The sequence below is a fragment of the Abramis brama genome (assembly GCF_963993115.1).
Source record: "Abramis brama genome assembly, chromosome: 17".
NCBI lineage: Eukaryota > Metazoa > Chordata > Actinopteri > Cypriniformes > Leuciscidae > Abramis > Abramis brama.
Window position 1 is genome coordinate 8,823,084 of NC_139979.1, and position 17,484 is coordinate 8,840,567.

Here is a 17,484-nt window from a genome sequence, read left to right on the forward strand (position 1 = left end):
CAGCTGTGCTGCTTAATAGTTTTTTTGGAAACTGTGAAACTGTCTTCAGGATTCTTTGATGAACAAAATGTTTAAAAGAATAGCATTTACCTGAAATAAAAATCTTTTGTAACAATATTAATATTTCTTTGTCACTTTTGATCTAATGCATTGTTGATGAATAAAAGTATTAATATCGTATTGGTATAGTATACAAATACTGAGTGTTTGACTTTTCACAGGCTGCATAAATGCAAATAAAAAAAAATTATTTTACATAATTCCAAACCATATGACTAATTCTTCCACAGAACACAAAAGGTAAATTCTGAATGTACTGGTTATTGCTTATGACAATACAATAGGAACTAAGTTTTCAAGCTTCAGATACAAAAGCAGCACTATATATAAATCATAAATAATCATATAGCTTTCCTGTAGCTCAAACACTGGAGCGTTGGCGCTTGCAACGCCAAGGTCATGGGTTCGATTCCCAGGGAAAGCAAGAACTGATAAGAATGTAAATGTGTACCTTGAAATGCAATGTAAGTTGCTTTGGATAAAAGCGTCTGCCAAATGTAAATATAAACATCATCTACAGGATTATCATTAAATAACAACTTAGATTTCCATGTGCTTCTCAAACAAAGCTATCAAATGGCTTCAGAAAACTTGTATTGGCACACAGACTCTTATAAACTACATAATTATACATTTATGAAATGTTATGATGCTTTTGAAGGTCAAATGTGCCTTAGCTCTTGGCAAGGTAACTGCAGACAAGAGCACAGGGCTGTATCAGAGCGTGGACGCCACCAGCACCCCGCTTTTAGCCAATTTCCGGAGAGACTTCCAAACTTTTACCTTGAATGAACAGCAATTACATGCCGGCTGGCACATCAGATAGAGAACCTCCTCGGGCAATGGAGAAGTGTCAGTCAGACTACATACAGATAGAGAGAGAGATGTTGGTAAGAGGGGAAACGACTCTTCCTTTGTCCCTTTGCTAAACTTTTTATCTGCCAAAACAAAGATGGATGTAGCTTGAACACACTATAGGAAGATAAAGATGCATGTATACTTTTATTACAGTGTACATATTCAAAGAAGTCTGTTTGTGATTTTGTGTTAGGGTGCAGAGCGTTCATCTCTTCTCTTTCAGCAATTTGTCAGTACCTTTATTGATGACTGTCTTCCATCTCTGTGCTAATGGATTTCTTAAGAGTTTCTCACTTTCTTTTCTTTTCTGTGATGTTAATGTTCTCCTGTGTTGTAGTAGGTGTGACCATGAGTCACACATTTAAATACAGACCAACAAGAACTCAGGAATGTCTTTGAGGTGGTAGAAACATTTTTCTAGACCAAACTAATTAGTACTGGAGAAGTTCAGCACTCTCACCAACACCAGCTCAATTAAAATGGGAAATGTGTTTAAAATACTTTTTAGAACAAAGATAAAATGTATTTTATTGCATGCATTTAGATTATCAAAGAAAGAAAAGCAAAAAAGAGATAAAAACCTTTGTTAAGAGCTGCTACAGTATGTGATTTTAATGTGTTTTTAGAAAGGACAAAAATAGTAACTGTAAAACAGATTATGTGAAAGCTAAAATTTGACCATGCCAAACATGCATATATAGACCGTTCAAAAGTTTGGGGTCAAAGAGAGAACAACAAATTAATACTCGCACTGTAACTGCTATTTGAAGGTTGAAAAGCAAGCTCACTGGCTACTGATACAGCAAGAACCAATCAGCTGTGCCCTATAGAGAATGATGTGATTGCAAAACAGATTAAGTTAAGGACCTATCAGCCTGCCCCATCTAATGTTTAATGACAGAACTTTGTATGTATTATATTGCAAAATATTTTCAATAAATTTTTAACTTTTAAACTTACTATTCATCAAAGAATTCAGAAAAAAAGGTATTACGGTTTCCACAGAAATATTAAGCAGCACAACTGTTCTCAACATTGATAATAATAAGATTTGTTTCTCGAGCAGCAAATAAGCATATTATAATGATTTCTGAAGGATCATGTGACACTGAAGACTGGAGTAATGATGCTGAAAATTCAGCTTAGCCATCACAGGAAGAAATTACATTTTACACTATATTAACATAGAATAGAGTTATTTTAAATTGTTATAATGTTTCACAATATTACTGTTTTATGGCTTTTTTTATATATATGGCACCTATGCTATTTTGATAGATAGCGTTAGTCGTATTTGCTCTTAAATGCTCTAACCCAGGGGACTTTATCAGGCAAAAGGTGGTGCAGGCATTTCTTTGTGTATATGGGTTTGATGTGAGTCTGTGGGGCCATTCTTTCACCCGCATGAGTGCAAAGCAGATTAAGAAGCCCCCATCAAACTTTACACCTTCTTTACCCCACCACGCTCTTTTGCCTTTCCTCTCAAAACATCTTCAGCAAAGTTGCAACAGATCCAAAATTCTTTTGTGACCCTAGTGTACCAAACTAATGTTGTTTGGGTCTGGATATTTCCAGAGTCAAAAACAAACAATATTAATCAATTATCACCACTGATTATTATATACAATACAGTTTAAATAATCACCACTGATGGAAACCTATATGGATCGAGAAAGTATTCCTTCCGCTGTTTTATGTACTTAACAGACCAGATGTAATTGGTTGTAGTTAACGTGGTTGGCCTGAATCAGTGCATTGCTGTGGTCACACATGAGGAGTTCTACTATCTACCCATATTCCCCATTTCCCATACTTTCACTGGGCCACATAGAGGGCTCTGATTGGCTGAGCTGATAGCCTTAGGCTGTGATTTTCACCCTACTATACTTATCTTTCTATCTCACACAGTTTGTCTCACACAATCCCTGCAAGGAAAATCAAAGCTATACAGACCCAACAACTGTGTATCAGCAATTTAATAATTTACATTTGTTCTTATCATGACATTATGAAATTACATATGGATACTAATCTGATTTGACCTCTCTAAACTGAATTATTGCTACAAATAAATGCAGTCAACCAGTTATCACCATAAATTTCAACAGGTTGATCCGATCCACACTGAGAAGTGAGATTTAAAAGTCTGAGACCATGAGTGAAAATGCTTCAAATTTGATGATTTTTTTTTTTTTTTGCATTAGAAAAAATCAAAACAACTATTTGAGTTGAAAAATGTAAATTTGTTCAACCTTTGCTTTAATGATATAGCAGCACTTGAGCATGAACATGAAGTCATGTTACAAATTAGCTTATTTTATTTGTGACCTAGAAATACTGCAGAATCTTAAACATACATTATCTTTTGTCATAATGTTTCTTTGTTCACATTTTTCAGCTATGTAGGAAATCTGTCAATTATACGGTTTAGCCGTCTTTGGGAAAAAAAAGAAAAAGACTACCAAATTCCATGATTGACCAATCAACTTTCTGAGCTGTGTGATAAGAACACCTACTACTATACAGGCTGAGAAGTACGTGCACTCTCTCAAATGTTTAGATGTCTGATGGGGCCTCAAAAGGACAAAGCACAAAAGCAAAACAGAAAAGAGAACTTAGATTACAGTGTCAGTGTATCCCTCTGGATCTGTTTATTTCTGCTGTGTGTTGAAAGGAAATCTTTCATCTGATCTGGGCAGTAAAATCTGTTCTCACAGGAGAAGCAGAGCTTTTATCTGTCAAAGATTTACGCAGAGAGCTTCAGAGACACGTTCAATGTTAAATGCTGTGATTGATAAGAACTACAATTTCTTTTTGTTTCTGGCTGTGTGTGTTTAGGCACCATACCCTGATGCCGAGAACTTTCCAGGTGAGATAAATCACAACCTGTTTATTTTACGTGAAAAAATCTTTTTCTTAATCATTTTTTGTCTTGTTTTCCAGTAAAAACATCCTTAAAAACAAGATGTATTTGCATGATAAGCAAGGCTATTGCTAATGTAGGCTTGCTTTCAGAGAATTTATCAATTAAGTTTATTTACTTACTCTTTCCCAAAATTCCGATTCTTGTTTAATACATAAATCTAACACAATTTTGAGAGGTTAACAAGAAAAAGATTCACAATTATACGATTTACAATTCATATTTAAACAGGTCTTGCACATTTTTATGTTACTATTTTAAGGAATTTTAAACACACACACACACACACACACACACACACACACACACACACACACACACACACACACACACACACACACACACACACACACACACACTTGCAGTGAGAGAAGGCAGCAATCCTGAACTGAACTTCAAATAGAAAAGCTCAATAGCATTTATCCTTACCAAACATTTCTTTAAGTGTGGGTGCAAACACAGTGAAAGTGGTGACGATCAAAGAAAGACAAGGCAAACGGGGTCAAAATAACACCTTTCCAGCTCTTCAGAGAGACAATCTGGGTGTGAAAGAGAGGACCACGTCCAAAAGGTGTTTGTTTTCAAACTTGTGACGGCTGTGTACATTCCTGCACGGCTCCTCACTCAGCCTCGGGGCTTTAGGTACACAATCAGAGTCACTGTTCCATCCCTCTTATCGCAGCGAGAGCACACAGAACCGCCTCACCTCCTCTCCCGCAGCCCAAACACACAGTACACTCACCCAGCGTGTCGGTCGTGCCAGTCTCTGACCTGGGCATGCCCCCCCCTGCATCGCTCATGCAGGCACATAGTGTCATTTCATCTATCCATCTATCCACCTATCCATCTATCCACCTATCCATCTATCCACCTACCTATCTATCGATCTATCTATCTATCTATCTATCTATCTATCTATCTATCTATCTATCTATCTATCTATCTATCTATCTATCTATCTATCTATCTATCTATCTATCTATGATTGTAATTATATTTATATGATAATGAATTATGCATGTTTTTATCTTACTGTATTATATAAAAATAATATGTATTAGTATTATTATAAAGAGAAAATAATACATGTAAACAAACAGAAATGAGAAAAAAAAATAATTTTTTTATTTATTTTTTATTAAAACTAATACGACGGAATGAATGCCTAAGCAACAACTCACATACTTTTCATATTCAAAATTTATGTCTTGATAGATCCATTCCAGTTGCCTACTGATATTACGACCTAACATAAACTCTTCCAGCTTTATTTCTCTCCATGTGAAAGATGATTGCGAAGGCCAACATCACAACATGCCTCACACGCAAGACCACCGACATTTGGAATAATTCCTATCGCAAGTGTTCCATAAAACCAGTCCCGTTTTTGGGAAAATTCAAAAGGAGAGAAACAGAGGGGAGAGGGAGAGATGTTCCTCTGGATCAGGGACTGAATCAGCTCCTGACTGCGTAGCAGGAGTACAGGGGTCTGTGCGGTTTGGTAAATGGATATCTGCATCAAATTCAAAGCAGGTACAGTGCATGGGAGAAAGACTCTCACACATGCCAAACTAATAACCAGCAACAAAATGCGTGTGGTTGCACTCAGGAAATCAGTACCGAACGGTATAGGTCAAGATAAGGAGACCAAAATGCTTGCTCAAAGGCATGAAGTTCAATACATCTTTGGAGAGTGCATGGCTCTCACCAGCCAGCTAAGGAAGCGTCTGAGAATGCATGAGTCACACACAGCATGCATTGTTTACTCTGTTTTTTTTTTTTCCTTTCAGTTTTTTTTTTCCTTATTGCAGTTTAAACCAATTACAGACTCAAAGAAAAGTATTGGTTAAACTTAATTTAGTTTTGGACACTGGTTCCAAACATTGGAAATGGGTTTTCTTAACATTAGATTAAACAGTGACCTCAAATGCCTTGTGTATAGCAGAAATCCAAATGAATTGAGAAAATACAATAAAATCAAAGTAACCCAACTGAATCTCTCGCAGTCAACTACAAGCGAGCAATAGTGCAAATAAACTCATTGAACCAAGAACTGCATGCGTCATAGACTCATACATACGTCAAAAACCAATTAGTGAGTTGATAGTATAAGAGAATGAAGAAGATTTCACACACATTATATATATATATATATATATACACACATATATATACATATATACATACATAGTCAAACCAAAAATTATTCAGACACCTTGCTATCCTCACTTACATAAATGAACTATAGTGTTCTGCACCCACTAGTAAAAAAATATCAAAAATGATACCTGTTGTCTGAATAATTTTTGGTTTGGCTGTATATATATATATATATATATATATATATAATATTTTAAACTTTTTATTAAAATTACATTTATTTTATATTTAAACAATTTACTTTTTCAGTTAAGTACATGCAATGTATTTTATACTAAATGCATATTAATTTGTTTACATTTATTATCTTGTTTATTTATATTAGTATTATTTATATTTAAACAATGTACTTCAGTTAATTTTATATTGAATAATTTATTTATTAATTTATTTAGATTTAATATATATTTTATATGAATATTATTTTAATTCTATTTAAATAACATTTTCAGTTAAATACATGCTATGTATATTAAATAGTTTATTTATTAAATTGTGTAGTATTATTATTTAGTATATTGTTTATTGATATTAATATTATTTATATTTAAACAATGTACTTTTTCACTTAATACAAGCTATGTATTTTGTAGTAAATAATTTACTGTTTTAGTGTTTCAGATTTTAGTTTTTCCTTAGTCCAGTTTTGAAAATCACAATGAGACACAAATGTATGCTTCAGATTTCATCGCTGGAGATTCTTCAGTATATTCATTTGTGAAAAGCTGACAAGGGTAAGGAAAGTACAAAATGTACAAAATGACTAAATGCAATTTCCCAAGCAGAGATCACATTCTTAGAGCACTCCAGCAGCGCTCCATGTCCTGTCCCAGAAACAAAGCCCATATGGGTCAGCTCCATCAGAGATTTTGGGAAAGAAAAAATGGCCTCAGAGTATAATTAAATTTTTAATTTCAGGCCAGTCTCTCTGATCCACTGGCCATGTGTCAAGTACATCTCTGCTTATACTTGTACTGGATCTATATCAAACTTATCTGAAAAATGATGCACAGTGCACACGCCAACCAAGACCAGACTCTAGAGTCTCAGTTTGCAAAATTGCAAGCAGGTGTTTGTTCGTCATCCCCCTCTTTAGCTCACTTCAGAATACCTCGATTTCTATAGTAATTGCTGCATTTAAGCTCAACTTGCATCAAGCTCCACAAGCTTTCATTTCATGCTGCTGGTCGTAAACATGAGGACGGCGTAATGCTGTTTCTTGGAACTAGTGTATAAGGTGGCCATAAATGAAGCCTGGTTTCCTCCACACTTCCTGCAGTAAAGAACAGTCATTGTTTTTTGGCACTGAGAAACTGAGGGGAATGTTAGGGAGCAACATGCTGTTTAATGCGAGACCTGACAAATACTCTGATGATTTACTCTGAAACAGATCTGGAATAAGAGGACGGCATTCTGTAGGTTTTATAATGCACTAAACACCCACATGTGCACACCGCTGGATATTGTTAGTGTAAACAGCATAAAGGGAAGAGGTTTATGACTGCACCATGCATGCTTTAGAGGGGTTAATCCGACCCTCACTCACATAATGGATGCTGGTTCACAATCTGGGGGTGTGGCCCCTAATGCATGTGAAGAAAGACTGGGGCCCCTTTCAACAGGTTCTTTAAGGTTACTGAATCACTGTACACCCAAAAACAATTTTAGGTAATCTTTTTTTCCCCAGTTTTACAAAAGTTAGTAGAACTTTAAATTTTGATTTTGTACTACACAAACATTGCCATTTAATTGAAATAATATTTTACAGTTATTGGGTAGTTTGTAATAACACACTTGTGTTAATATAACTAACAAAGATACCATCACTAAACTTGCATAGTATCAAGGTCCCGCCCATACTTCCTCTCCCTCAGACTCAATCATAAACACAACTGTCAATCATGACATTACACCCCGTTTTTGCAGCATCACATAACTAAATAAAACCCAACTTTTAGGGAAAAATAAACACTTGAACATACGTCAGTATGATAAGAACTACTTAAAATGACACAAACCATCTTCAGAAAAAAAATTATTTGAAGTGTAATTGGATATTTTAGTTTGGCTCATGTCCAATTCGATTACATGGAGAGGGTGCAGGGTTTATGACCTATGCTGCAGCCAGCCACTAGGGGGTGATGATCAAAATGTTTTGGCTTCACTTTTCAGGACGTGTGCGGCACACTTGGGCTGTGTCCGAAATCTTAAAAACGCTTCCTGCAAAGTCATTGCCTGATAGGGCAGCGAGGCAACAAGTCAGCTGCCTAAGTTTTCGGACGCAGCCATCGTCCCACACCCTGAAATCAAAATGGACAATTCACATTTTTTATGGAATATTGCAGGAATTATTATAAATGATTTATCTGTGTACATAATAGTGTAAAAAAGATGATCACAACTTCGACTGACTTTATGTTCAGTTTAATATAATCAGTTACTGAGTTCATGTAACTTTTTCCTATTAAGCACAATGAACTTGAATGAGCAGTTAAGCACAAGTCCACCATCCTGTTCAGACCCAACTGATTTTTGCAAAACAAAGTGCTTAAAACTCTGAGAAATTGTGTTATTTACTCAGAAACCTGGGTATGAATGTCTCAGAGATCGCAATGGACCGTTTGAAAGCAGTCGGCTCCAGAGAAGCCCTGCTGTTCGCACCATTTCACACTTTAACACCCCACAGCTGTGGTTCGAGGAAAGGTCCATCCACCTTTGAGAGTTCCTCGCATCGCCTGAGGCTGCTGGGTGGGTGGAGCGCTGAAAACATAAGGGATCAAAGTTGTGCTGTTGTGTACACACAGCAAGACAAACTGGCAAACATATGCTTCATCTAAACCCAAGACAAACTGAAGCCATATTCTTCCATGCAAACATGATCAATGTCTTTCACTTTTTTCTTTTAAAGGAACAGTTCACTGAAAAATGAAAATTTTGTCATTATTTACTCACCCTCATGTCGTTCCAAACCCTTATGTTTGAAAAATCTTTACGCAACTGTTTTCTATAAAATTACTGTTCATAGTGACCAAGAAACACCAAAAAACACGACTTGTGCGCCATATTACAACAAAACCGTTAACCTGCGTCACTGAGAGCAGTGATGAAGAGGAATGAATATGATTGAGTGTGTGAAAACTGACTTATATTTTAAGTTTGTTCATCGCATAGTTTTCATATTGCTTGAGAAACTTGGAATATAGCAAACAAGATAAATAAACTTCTATGCCACTTTGATATTTCTTTTTGAAGAAAGCAAGTCACACAGGTTTTGAATAACATGATTATGCATTGTGAAAAAGTAGTGCACTTTAGCATGGTAGTACATTTAAAATACATTAACAGACTACAGTTAAAATTACTTCACATGTGCTTTAGTATGTTAGTCAACAACACATCAAAATAAGTGTACTTCTTCAAAACCAGACTAAAGATTATACAAACACTGATTTTGCACTTTAAAGTAAAACCGTTCATTTGACATTATTACAAAGTGCATGAAAGTCATGAAAGCCTACTCTCTTTAGATGGCCTTTTATTTCATTTAAGGGTTAGTTCACCCAAAAATGAAAATTCTGTCAGTAATTACTCACCCTCATATTATTCCAACCCCGTAAGACTTTCGTTCATCTTCGGAACACAAATTAAGATATTTTTGATGAAATCTGAGAGCTGGCTCACTCCTCCAAAGTAATTGCATCTGCCGGTCCAGAAAAGTTAGTAAAGACATCGTTAAAATAGTCCAAGTGACTACAGTGGCTCAACCTTAAGTTTATCAAGTGACGAGAATACTTTTTGTGTGAAAAACAAAACAAAAATAACGACTTTATTCAACTATTCATTTTCTTCCATGCGCGAGAACTGAGAAGATGACCCTCGCGATCATTTGATGGGAAAGTGTGAAAGGTAAGCCATTCATTTTGCGGCATTGGTACGTTTTCTCATTGGTTTCTCTTTGGTTTCTTACGATTTGGAAATCCAGGAAATACTAAATCGAGACCCTTCTGCGTCATCTTCTCAGTTCTCACGCATGCATCGTGATGCTCTCGTGAACTCGCGGCAGAAGCCCACACGGAAGAAAATGAATAGTTGAATAAAAGTCGTTATTTTAGTTAGTTTTTTTTTCGCACAAAAAGTATTCTCGTCGCTTGATAAACTTATGGTTGAGCCACTGTAGTCACTTGGACTATTGTAACGATGTCTTTACTAACTTTTCTGGACCGGCAGATGCAATTACCTAGCAGCCTATGAAGGAGTGAGCCAGCTCTCAGATTTCATCAAAAATATCTTAATTTGTGTTCCGAAGATGAACGAAAGTCTTACGGGGTTGGAACAGCATGAGGGTGAGTAATTACTGACAGAATTTTCATTTTTGGGTGAACTAACCCTTTAATATTGCATCATCTTTTAAGTTTTGAAGTAGACTACAAGTGCACATTGAATACATTCAAGCATACCTCTTTTTCACAAGGAATTCCTTTAAAAGTTTTATTGCCCAAAGCACAGAGATTTCAACTTGTAAAAGGCAAAGTGTTCTCATGACTCTCTCAACCTGTGCCCTTGAAGGACACAGACAAGCCCTTTGCTCTCAGATAAGTGAGTCTGTCTTGTGCTAAAGACACCCCCTTCCCCAGGCACAAACACACACTGGTACACACATTTCCTCGAACAATTTTTCTACACATATCTGGAAAAGGAATTGAAGTCAAATCTCCTGGATTTGGATTCCCAGCCTCTTCTTTTAAACCTCCGGCTAGATTGATGATTAGCGTAAGTGCTCTCGTTTCCTGAAGTTATTAAACACATTTATCAAGCATCTCGCGATTGACGGAGAGAAAAAGGGCTTAAGCGTTGGCATGCTGCGTAACGTGATTAAAGAGCGTTTAACGAGCTGCAAAAACGTCTCCCACAGCTCGAGTTCTCTCATCACACCCTCTCTACCGGAGACGCCCAATCAGAGTGTTTGTGTGTTTTAGCGCACAGTGTGACTCCATCAGTCTTAGGTCATTCTTTGGATGGGCACCTCACATGTGGCGCTGAATGCTGAGTAAGGTTTGATTACCAACTTGGCATACTGAACTACAGGTGCTGGGTGGGCTAATAAAGCCTTTCTGCCAGGACTTGAAGGTAGTGAATTTAGATTTTGTCTCTTTTTCCTATGAGCACTGTTAGATTTATTCACATTACATTTATTCATTTGGTAGACGCTTTTATATAACTTGAAGTTAATAAGCAAATCTATTTATTTTTCTAATGCATGTTTCTAGTCTTATTGTGCACGATTAACCACTGCATGATATTTTTAATAACTTTCTCGTAAGTCATAATCATCAAAATGTAACTTGTTCTGTCAACGGCATTAAGGCTGAACAGCCAATTATTATTAATCTATAGCCAAATAGCTATTTTGTCATAGTTCTACTATTGCAGGTAATGCAGCCTTTTAAAAAAATTGCCACACAGTAATCTAATACTGAATAATGTAATAAAGGTCCCAGGATAAATGCAAGTAATGTTACAAATTGGAGATATGAGATATGTTGAGATGTTCTTGTGGGTGACCTTGACCTTCAGACTCAACATCCAGGTCAAAACAAAAATGGGACTCTGTGTTTCAGAAGGGGAGATCTGACTTGTGAATACTTGGAATATAATGCACAAATAGAATAAATCATATTTCTGATTTTATGGTGCATTTGATTTTTTTGTTTTGTTGCAGCTATCGAATGGCGAACAAAATCTAAATTTAAATATGCAATTATATGCAATGTTCTAATGTCAAATATAATTAATGTGATGGAATTGAACACATTTTACTAATCTTGTAAATTAAATATTAAAACCAACCAATTAATTCTGTGGATTAAATTTTCTAAAATAGACTTACATTTCAGATGCTGTCAACATGTTTAAAATGCATGTTTCAGTGTCTATGCAAACATACCGAAATGCATACATATGAATACTTACAATTACTAATGAGAAGAAAACTGGATTCTGACCTCGGTGGTTCTAAGGAGGGTTCCTTTTGGGAGGCTTCTATTTAAAGACTTTCTATCAAAAACTTAATGAGAAAGGAGTTCTTCAAAGACACGTCACAAATAAAGTTATTTAAACATTGTCATCGCAAAGACGTGCATCTCAGGAAAAAGGAAGCGTTAATAAGGAGATAATTTATGCCTCAATTTTTGCACGCAAATTCCTCTTTTATCAAAGGCTAAAAAAAAGAAAGAAATGACTTCTTCCTCACACTTTCTGTGGTATTTTGTGAAATGCACTGTTTAGTTAACCATTGCACAACAGAGATGTCCATCACCACGCTGTCATGTGTCCTGTGGCCCCAACACGCGCTGATGTCTGTGTAAACGAGAGAACTGGCCCAGCAGACTGAAACCTGACCTGAGATCAGTGTAATATTAATGAGTGTGTGAGTCGTGACCTCTGCTCTGCCTCTGAGCATGTCGGAGCTGCTCAGTGACTGCTTCTCATTTGCTCGGTAATACTGTTGCCTGTCCGTCACACAATCCCAGACATTCCACCCATTTATGGATTTTATTAAACCTCTCAAGACGAATGCCCTTGGCAGTTGGCACTGTTAAAAAACTTCAGTTTGGCAGCATCTAAAAGAAGACTCCCCCCTTCCCATTTCTCCCATTCTGCTGCATTCACACAAGTGATATCGGTTTCATCTAAATATTTCATTCAGGGGATTTAGACAGCGGGGCTGCTCTAATCGAGGGAAAAGCCTTTAGTGGCATGTTGGAAAGGGATTTTTAAAGCCTCTACTTCATTCTGGAAATTCAGCTGGACGTTGCCAGCCAGTGCCAGCAGGATGGACTGCTGTTCACACTTAGAAAAATATACTAGATTTACACTGTTTTTTTAATTGCCACATGTTTAATGGTTTTTCTTGGACCACTTCAAGCTTCTAACGGTTTCCCTGCGTCAGTTTTCCAAAGCTTTAACTGCAATCATGGAGATGTTCTGCTCTCCACAGCCTTTGGTGCCCAGTGTTCTCTACTGCGTAATTCACCAAAAGTTTAAAGCAGAGGCATTTTAACCGCCTGTCTCACTATTTGGGCAATTATCATTTTATTTCAGTCATTTTGAACTTTGTTTTACTTGACCTTAAAACATAAAAGATAAAAATACATGTAGACGGCTGAAAAACACACCATGTGCAAATGAATAATCTCACAACCGATAAGCTTCATAATCATAATAAAGCAAGCATCTTACTGGATTTTTCAGTAAAAGAGTTACGAGTACTTGGTGAATATTACATCACTTAATATTCTTGAACCAGGCTAATAATATTTATATAATGTGCACCACTCTTTTCAGATTTCTCTGGTTTAAGATGTGTTTTACACAGCACACACACTAGCTTGTTTAATTTATAATGATTAAATAAATTTATAATGATACAATTATATCAAAGAATAAAAAAATAAAAAAAAGGTTTAAAAAAAATTCATGGTTTCCACAAAATTATTAAGCGGCACAACCGTTACCAACTTTGATAATATAAATATTTGAAATATTTCTTGAGCATCAAATAAGAATATTAGAATGATAATGTGAAAATAAAGAATTGAGTAATGGCTGCTGATTATTTAAAACGGTTGTTTTAATTTGTAATACTATTTCACAATATTAATGTACTTTGTTACTTTTATTACTGTAGCCTATTACTGAATTTTTTTGATAAATGCAGCCTTGGTCATAAAAAACTTGAACAGTGATGTATATTAATATTTTTAAAATGTTTACAATACAATGATAACATATGGTGGTAACCTATGTAGAACAGAACCCGAACTGAAGCAATAAACTGCTTAAATCATCATAATTCAGTCAATTATTAAATGCTATGCCTGACAACACTTTTTTGAATTGTCTTGCTATATTTAACTATAACTATATTCAACTGAATTATAGTTTTTTTTTATATACAATTGGATAGCAGTTCAGAAAAACAGTGAAAAGATCATGTTGATAAATAGGTGAATTCTTTATGTATTTCTTCTACTTGAGCTCACCACTGCTTTCTTGTGCAGTGTGAATGATGTACCTTTAAATAACTGTACCAATATAAATACATGAAACTTAGAGTCCCATGAAATCAATTTTTTTGGCTTTTAGTATGAATATTTGCCTTAAGGTTATCTATAAGCCAGTGTGCTCCAAAACAATGATAAAATTTGCATTAAGAAGATATACACATTCAAAACTTACAGTCTCTTACGTCCACCAATATGGATCAATGATTCTAATGACATCACTCAGCATTTCAGCTTCTCATCAGATTTTCTGTCCAATCAAATGCTCTCTAGAATCGAAAGCGTCCCGTCCCCATATTATAAATAGACGCTGAAGCTGCAGCTAAAATCAGTCACTTGTTCACACAATTACTATTTTCTACATAGTGAATGGAACATAGTGCACAATATAGGGGATAGGGAACAATTCACACAGTGTAAATATGTTTTCCATTGGGGCGAATGAAGTCTGGTTTCACGTTATTGTCACACGAACCGCCGCAGTGCGAACACAAGTCTGCTCCGGTCCAGAGACATGATAGCACAGAGTGGAGAAAACGCACAGAATGCTATTTTTAAAGAGATATAAGAGATTAGGAATAGAAACGGTTAGAGATAGGAGGAAACCGAAGCTTTACCGAGCTCAACGGCTCTGGCCGAGATGTAATATAAACGAAAAGCAATTGGCTATTTTAAAAAAATGGGATAAGTTTGTTTGATCTGTCTTGCTGTTTCAGTGGAAATTATGTCAACATATTGAATAATGCTGTGCGTTTCAAGGCACTTCATTGGGCCTTTATGTGTGTGGTGTGAAACAGGCCTAAAAGAGTAAGAGAAACAGAAGGAGATAAGTGAAGTGGAAGAGAGAGAGAGAACAGATATAGCTTTTGTCTCAGGCAGTGGGAATGTGAACATTGAGATCCCTGACAGTGTTTTTCAGGGAAAGAGCAGCAGGTTTACGGGTGTTTACATGTACTGGACAGAAGGTTCCAGCAAACCATTATAAAGCTCCCTTGAACCCGCACATACAGGTACCTCTGCGAGATCTGCAGCACAAACCAGCCAGCAACCTTTGATCTACCACCTGACAGACCCACACTGTATTTCAGAGGAGAGAAGGGAATTTCAAAACCAGGCATTGCTCACAGATGACCCAAAGCTGAACAATACCATACACTACATTACATCTATTGACCATCATGTTATGACAAGGAATGCACCGATACACTGTAAAAAAGAATACATTGATTTTATTGATATCTAATTAATAAAAATGAGGCAACAGATTACAAGCAATATTATTAATTAAATTTAACAAATTAGAATTGAGTAATAATTAATCAAATTAATTCCTTAAAAGTTAACCATTTAAAATGAGTAAAATTTACAAAATATCTTTTATTGCCAACATTGAAGACACATGATGTTAACAAGCAGAATCACTGAAGGAGAAAACCATAATTAAAGCCACCATTGTGGAGATCAGTGTGTGTTTTAGTTGGGCTCTTGACCTTAAATTATTAACTTTAAGTTTTGTTTGGCTGCTGTACATGAGTTATAACAGCCAGATGAACAAAGAGAAAAGATGATTTGATGGTGTTGGTTGTGATTTATCATAATCATTATTTCACAATCATTAGACCTGAATCACTGAACCTCATATAGAGTCCAATTTATGAGTTAAGTTAACTTTATTAATTATAGCAGTACTGGCCTTGTACGGCATAATATTTTTTAACTTTTACAATGTAAGGCAAATAATTTCTAAAACATTTCTCTGACATAAAAAGGAGACACACAGACATCAATAATCAGCCTGTGAATCTCAACAATGGTGACATTTATAAAGCATGTTGCAGTGCATTCTGGGTGCCACCAATCAAAACTCATTCATGGCTCCCATCATGCATTGCTGCATGAATAAATAATGAGCTTATGTTCAGAGGTGATCTGTTCGTCACCATTGCTGAGATTCATACGCAAAATCTTGATGTGTGTTCGTGCCTAAAAAAAAAAAAAAAACACATATTTATTTATTTTTTATTATTGATTTGATCATTTGGATTTCATTGAAAAGGCTAAAAATATTTTACTGCTGTAGTTAATAAAGTTAACTTAACCCATAAATTGGACTCTATATGAGGTTCAGTGATTTAGGTCTAATGATTGTGAAATAATGATTGTGTTAAAACACAACCAACGCCATTACATCACCTTTTCTCTTTGTTCATCTGGCTGTTATAACTCATGTACAGCAGCCAAACAAAACTTATAGTTAATAATTTAAGGTCAAGAGCCCAACTAAAACACACACTGATCTCCACAATGGTGACTTTAATTATGGTTTTCTCCTTCAGTGATTCTGCTTGTTAACACCAGGTGTCTTCAATGTTGGCAATAAAAGATATTTTGTAAATTTTACTCATTTTAAATGGTTAACTTTTAAGGAATTAATTTGATTAATTATTACTCAATTCTAATTTGTTAAATTTAATTAATAATATTGCTTGTAATCTGTTGCCTCATTTTTATTAATTAGATATCAATAAAATCAATGTATTCTTTTTTACAGTGTATAGAAATTCTGGCTGATAGAGTTTTCATTATGTTCTGGCTAATTACCAATAAATGGCTGATAGTCATAATTCCATATCATTTTGTCTAAATAAATTGAAAATAAAACACTAAAAACTGAAATCAATTGATTTAAATGCTTGAAGAGGATTAAGGCATCACAAAAATAATAAACAGTACAAAAAAATATATTTATTTTGAGATTTGCTAAAGATTATATTCAACATTGTTACAAAATTATTAGAGTTTTTAAAGATCAAGGGGAATTAACTGACACAAATAAAAATCCAGTATTGACCTACTATACATGCAGTATCAGCTGATAACCAAAAAGAAAAATCACTAATACCAGCTGAAAAGGAATACTGATATATTGTGCATTTATAACAAATATGATACTGATATATCGTGCATCCCAACAATTAAAAAAAGAAGAAGAAGAAAAAAAAAAAGTTGTAATCAAAACTGGTTATAATCTAAATGTCAAATCAATTTTTTTCCCATAGAATAAAAATGCACAAATTGATTATTATTACTATTATTATAATTTATAATGGAATTGTTACAGAATCCCATACCAAGTACTATGCACATCTCGTTCTGACTTTAAACAAGTAATCTTACTGAGAGTAAAATATTGCATGACATAGCCACAATTATTTGCCGTTTAAATTTACAATTTAGAGGAGGGTTTTGGAACTGAAATTTCAGTGTTAGTTTTCAATTTGACAAAAACAGAACCCAAGCAACTGACAAAAAGTCATGGTAAAGTCAGAAAAAGATGCACAATAAAAAATAAAAACAGATGAACATGGAAGAGATGTTTTATCATGTTGCGCCAAGTTAACATGGTGATATATGATAGAT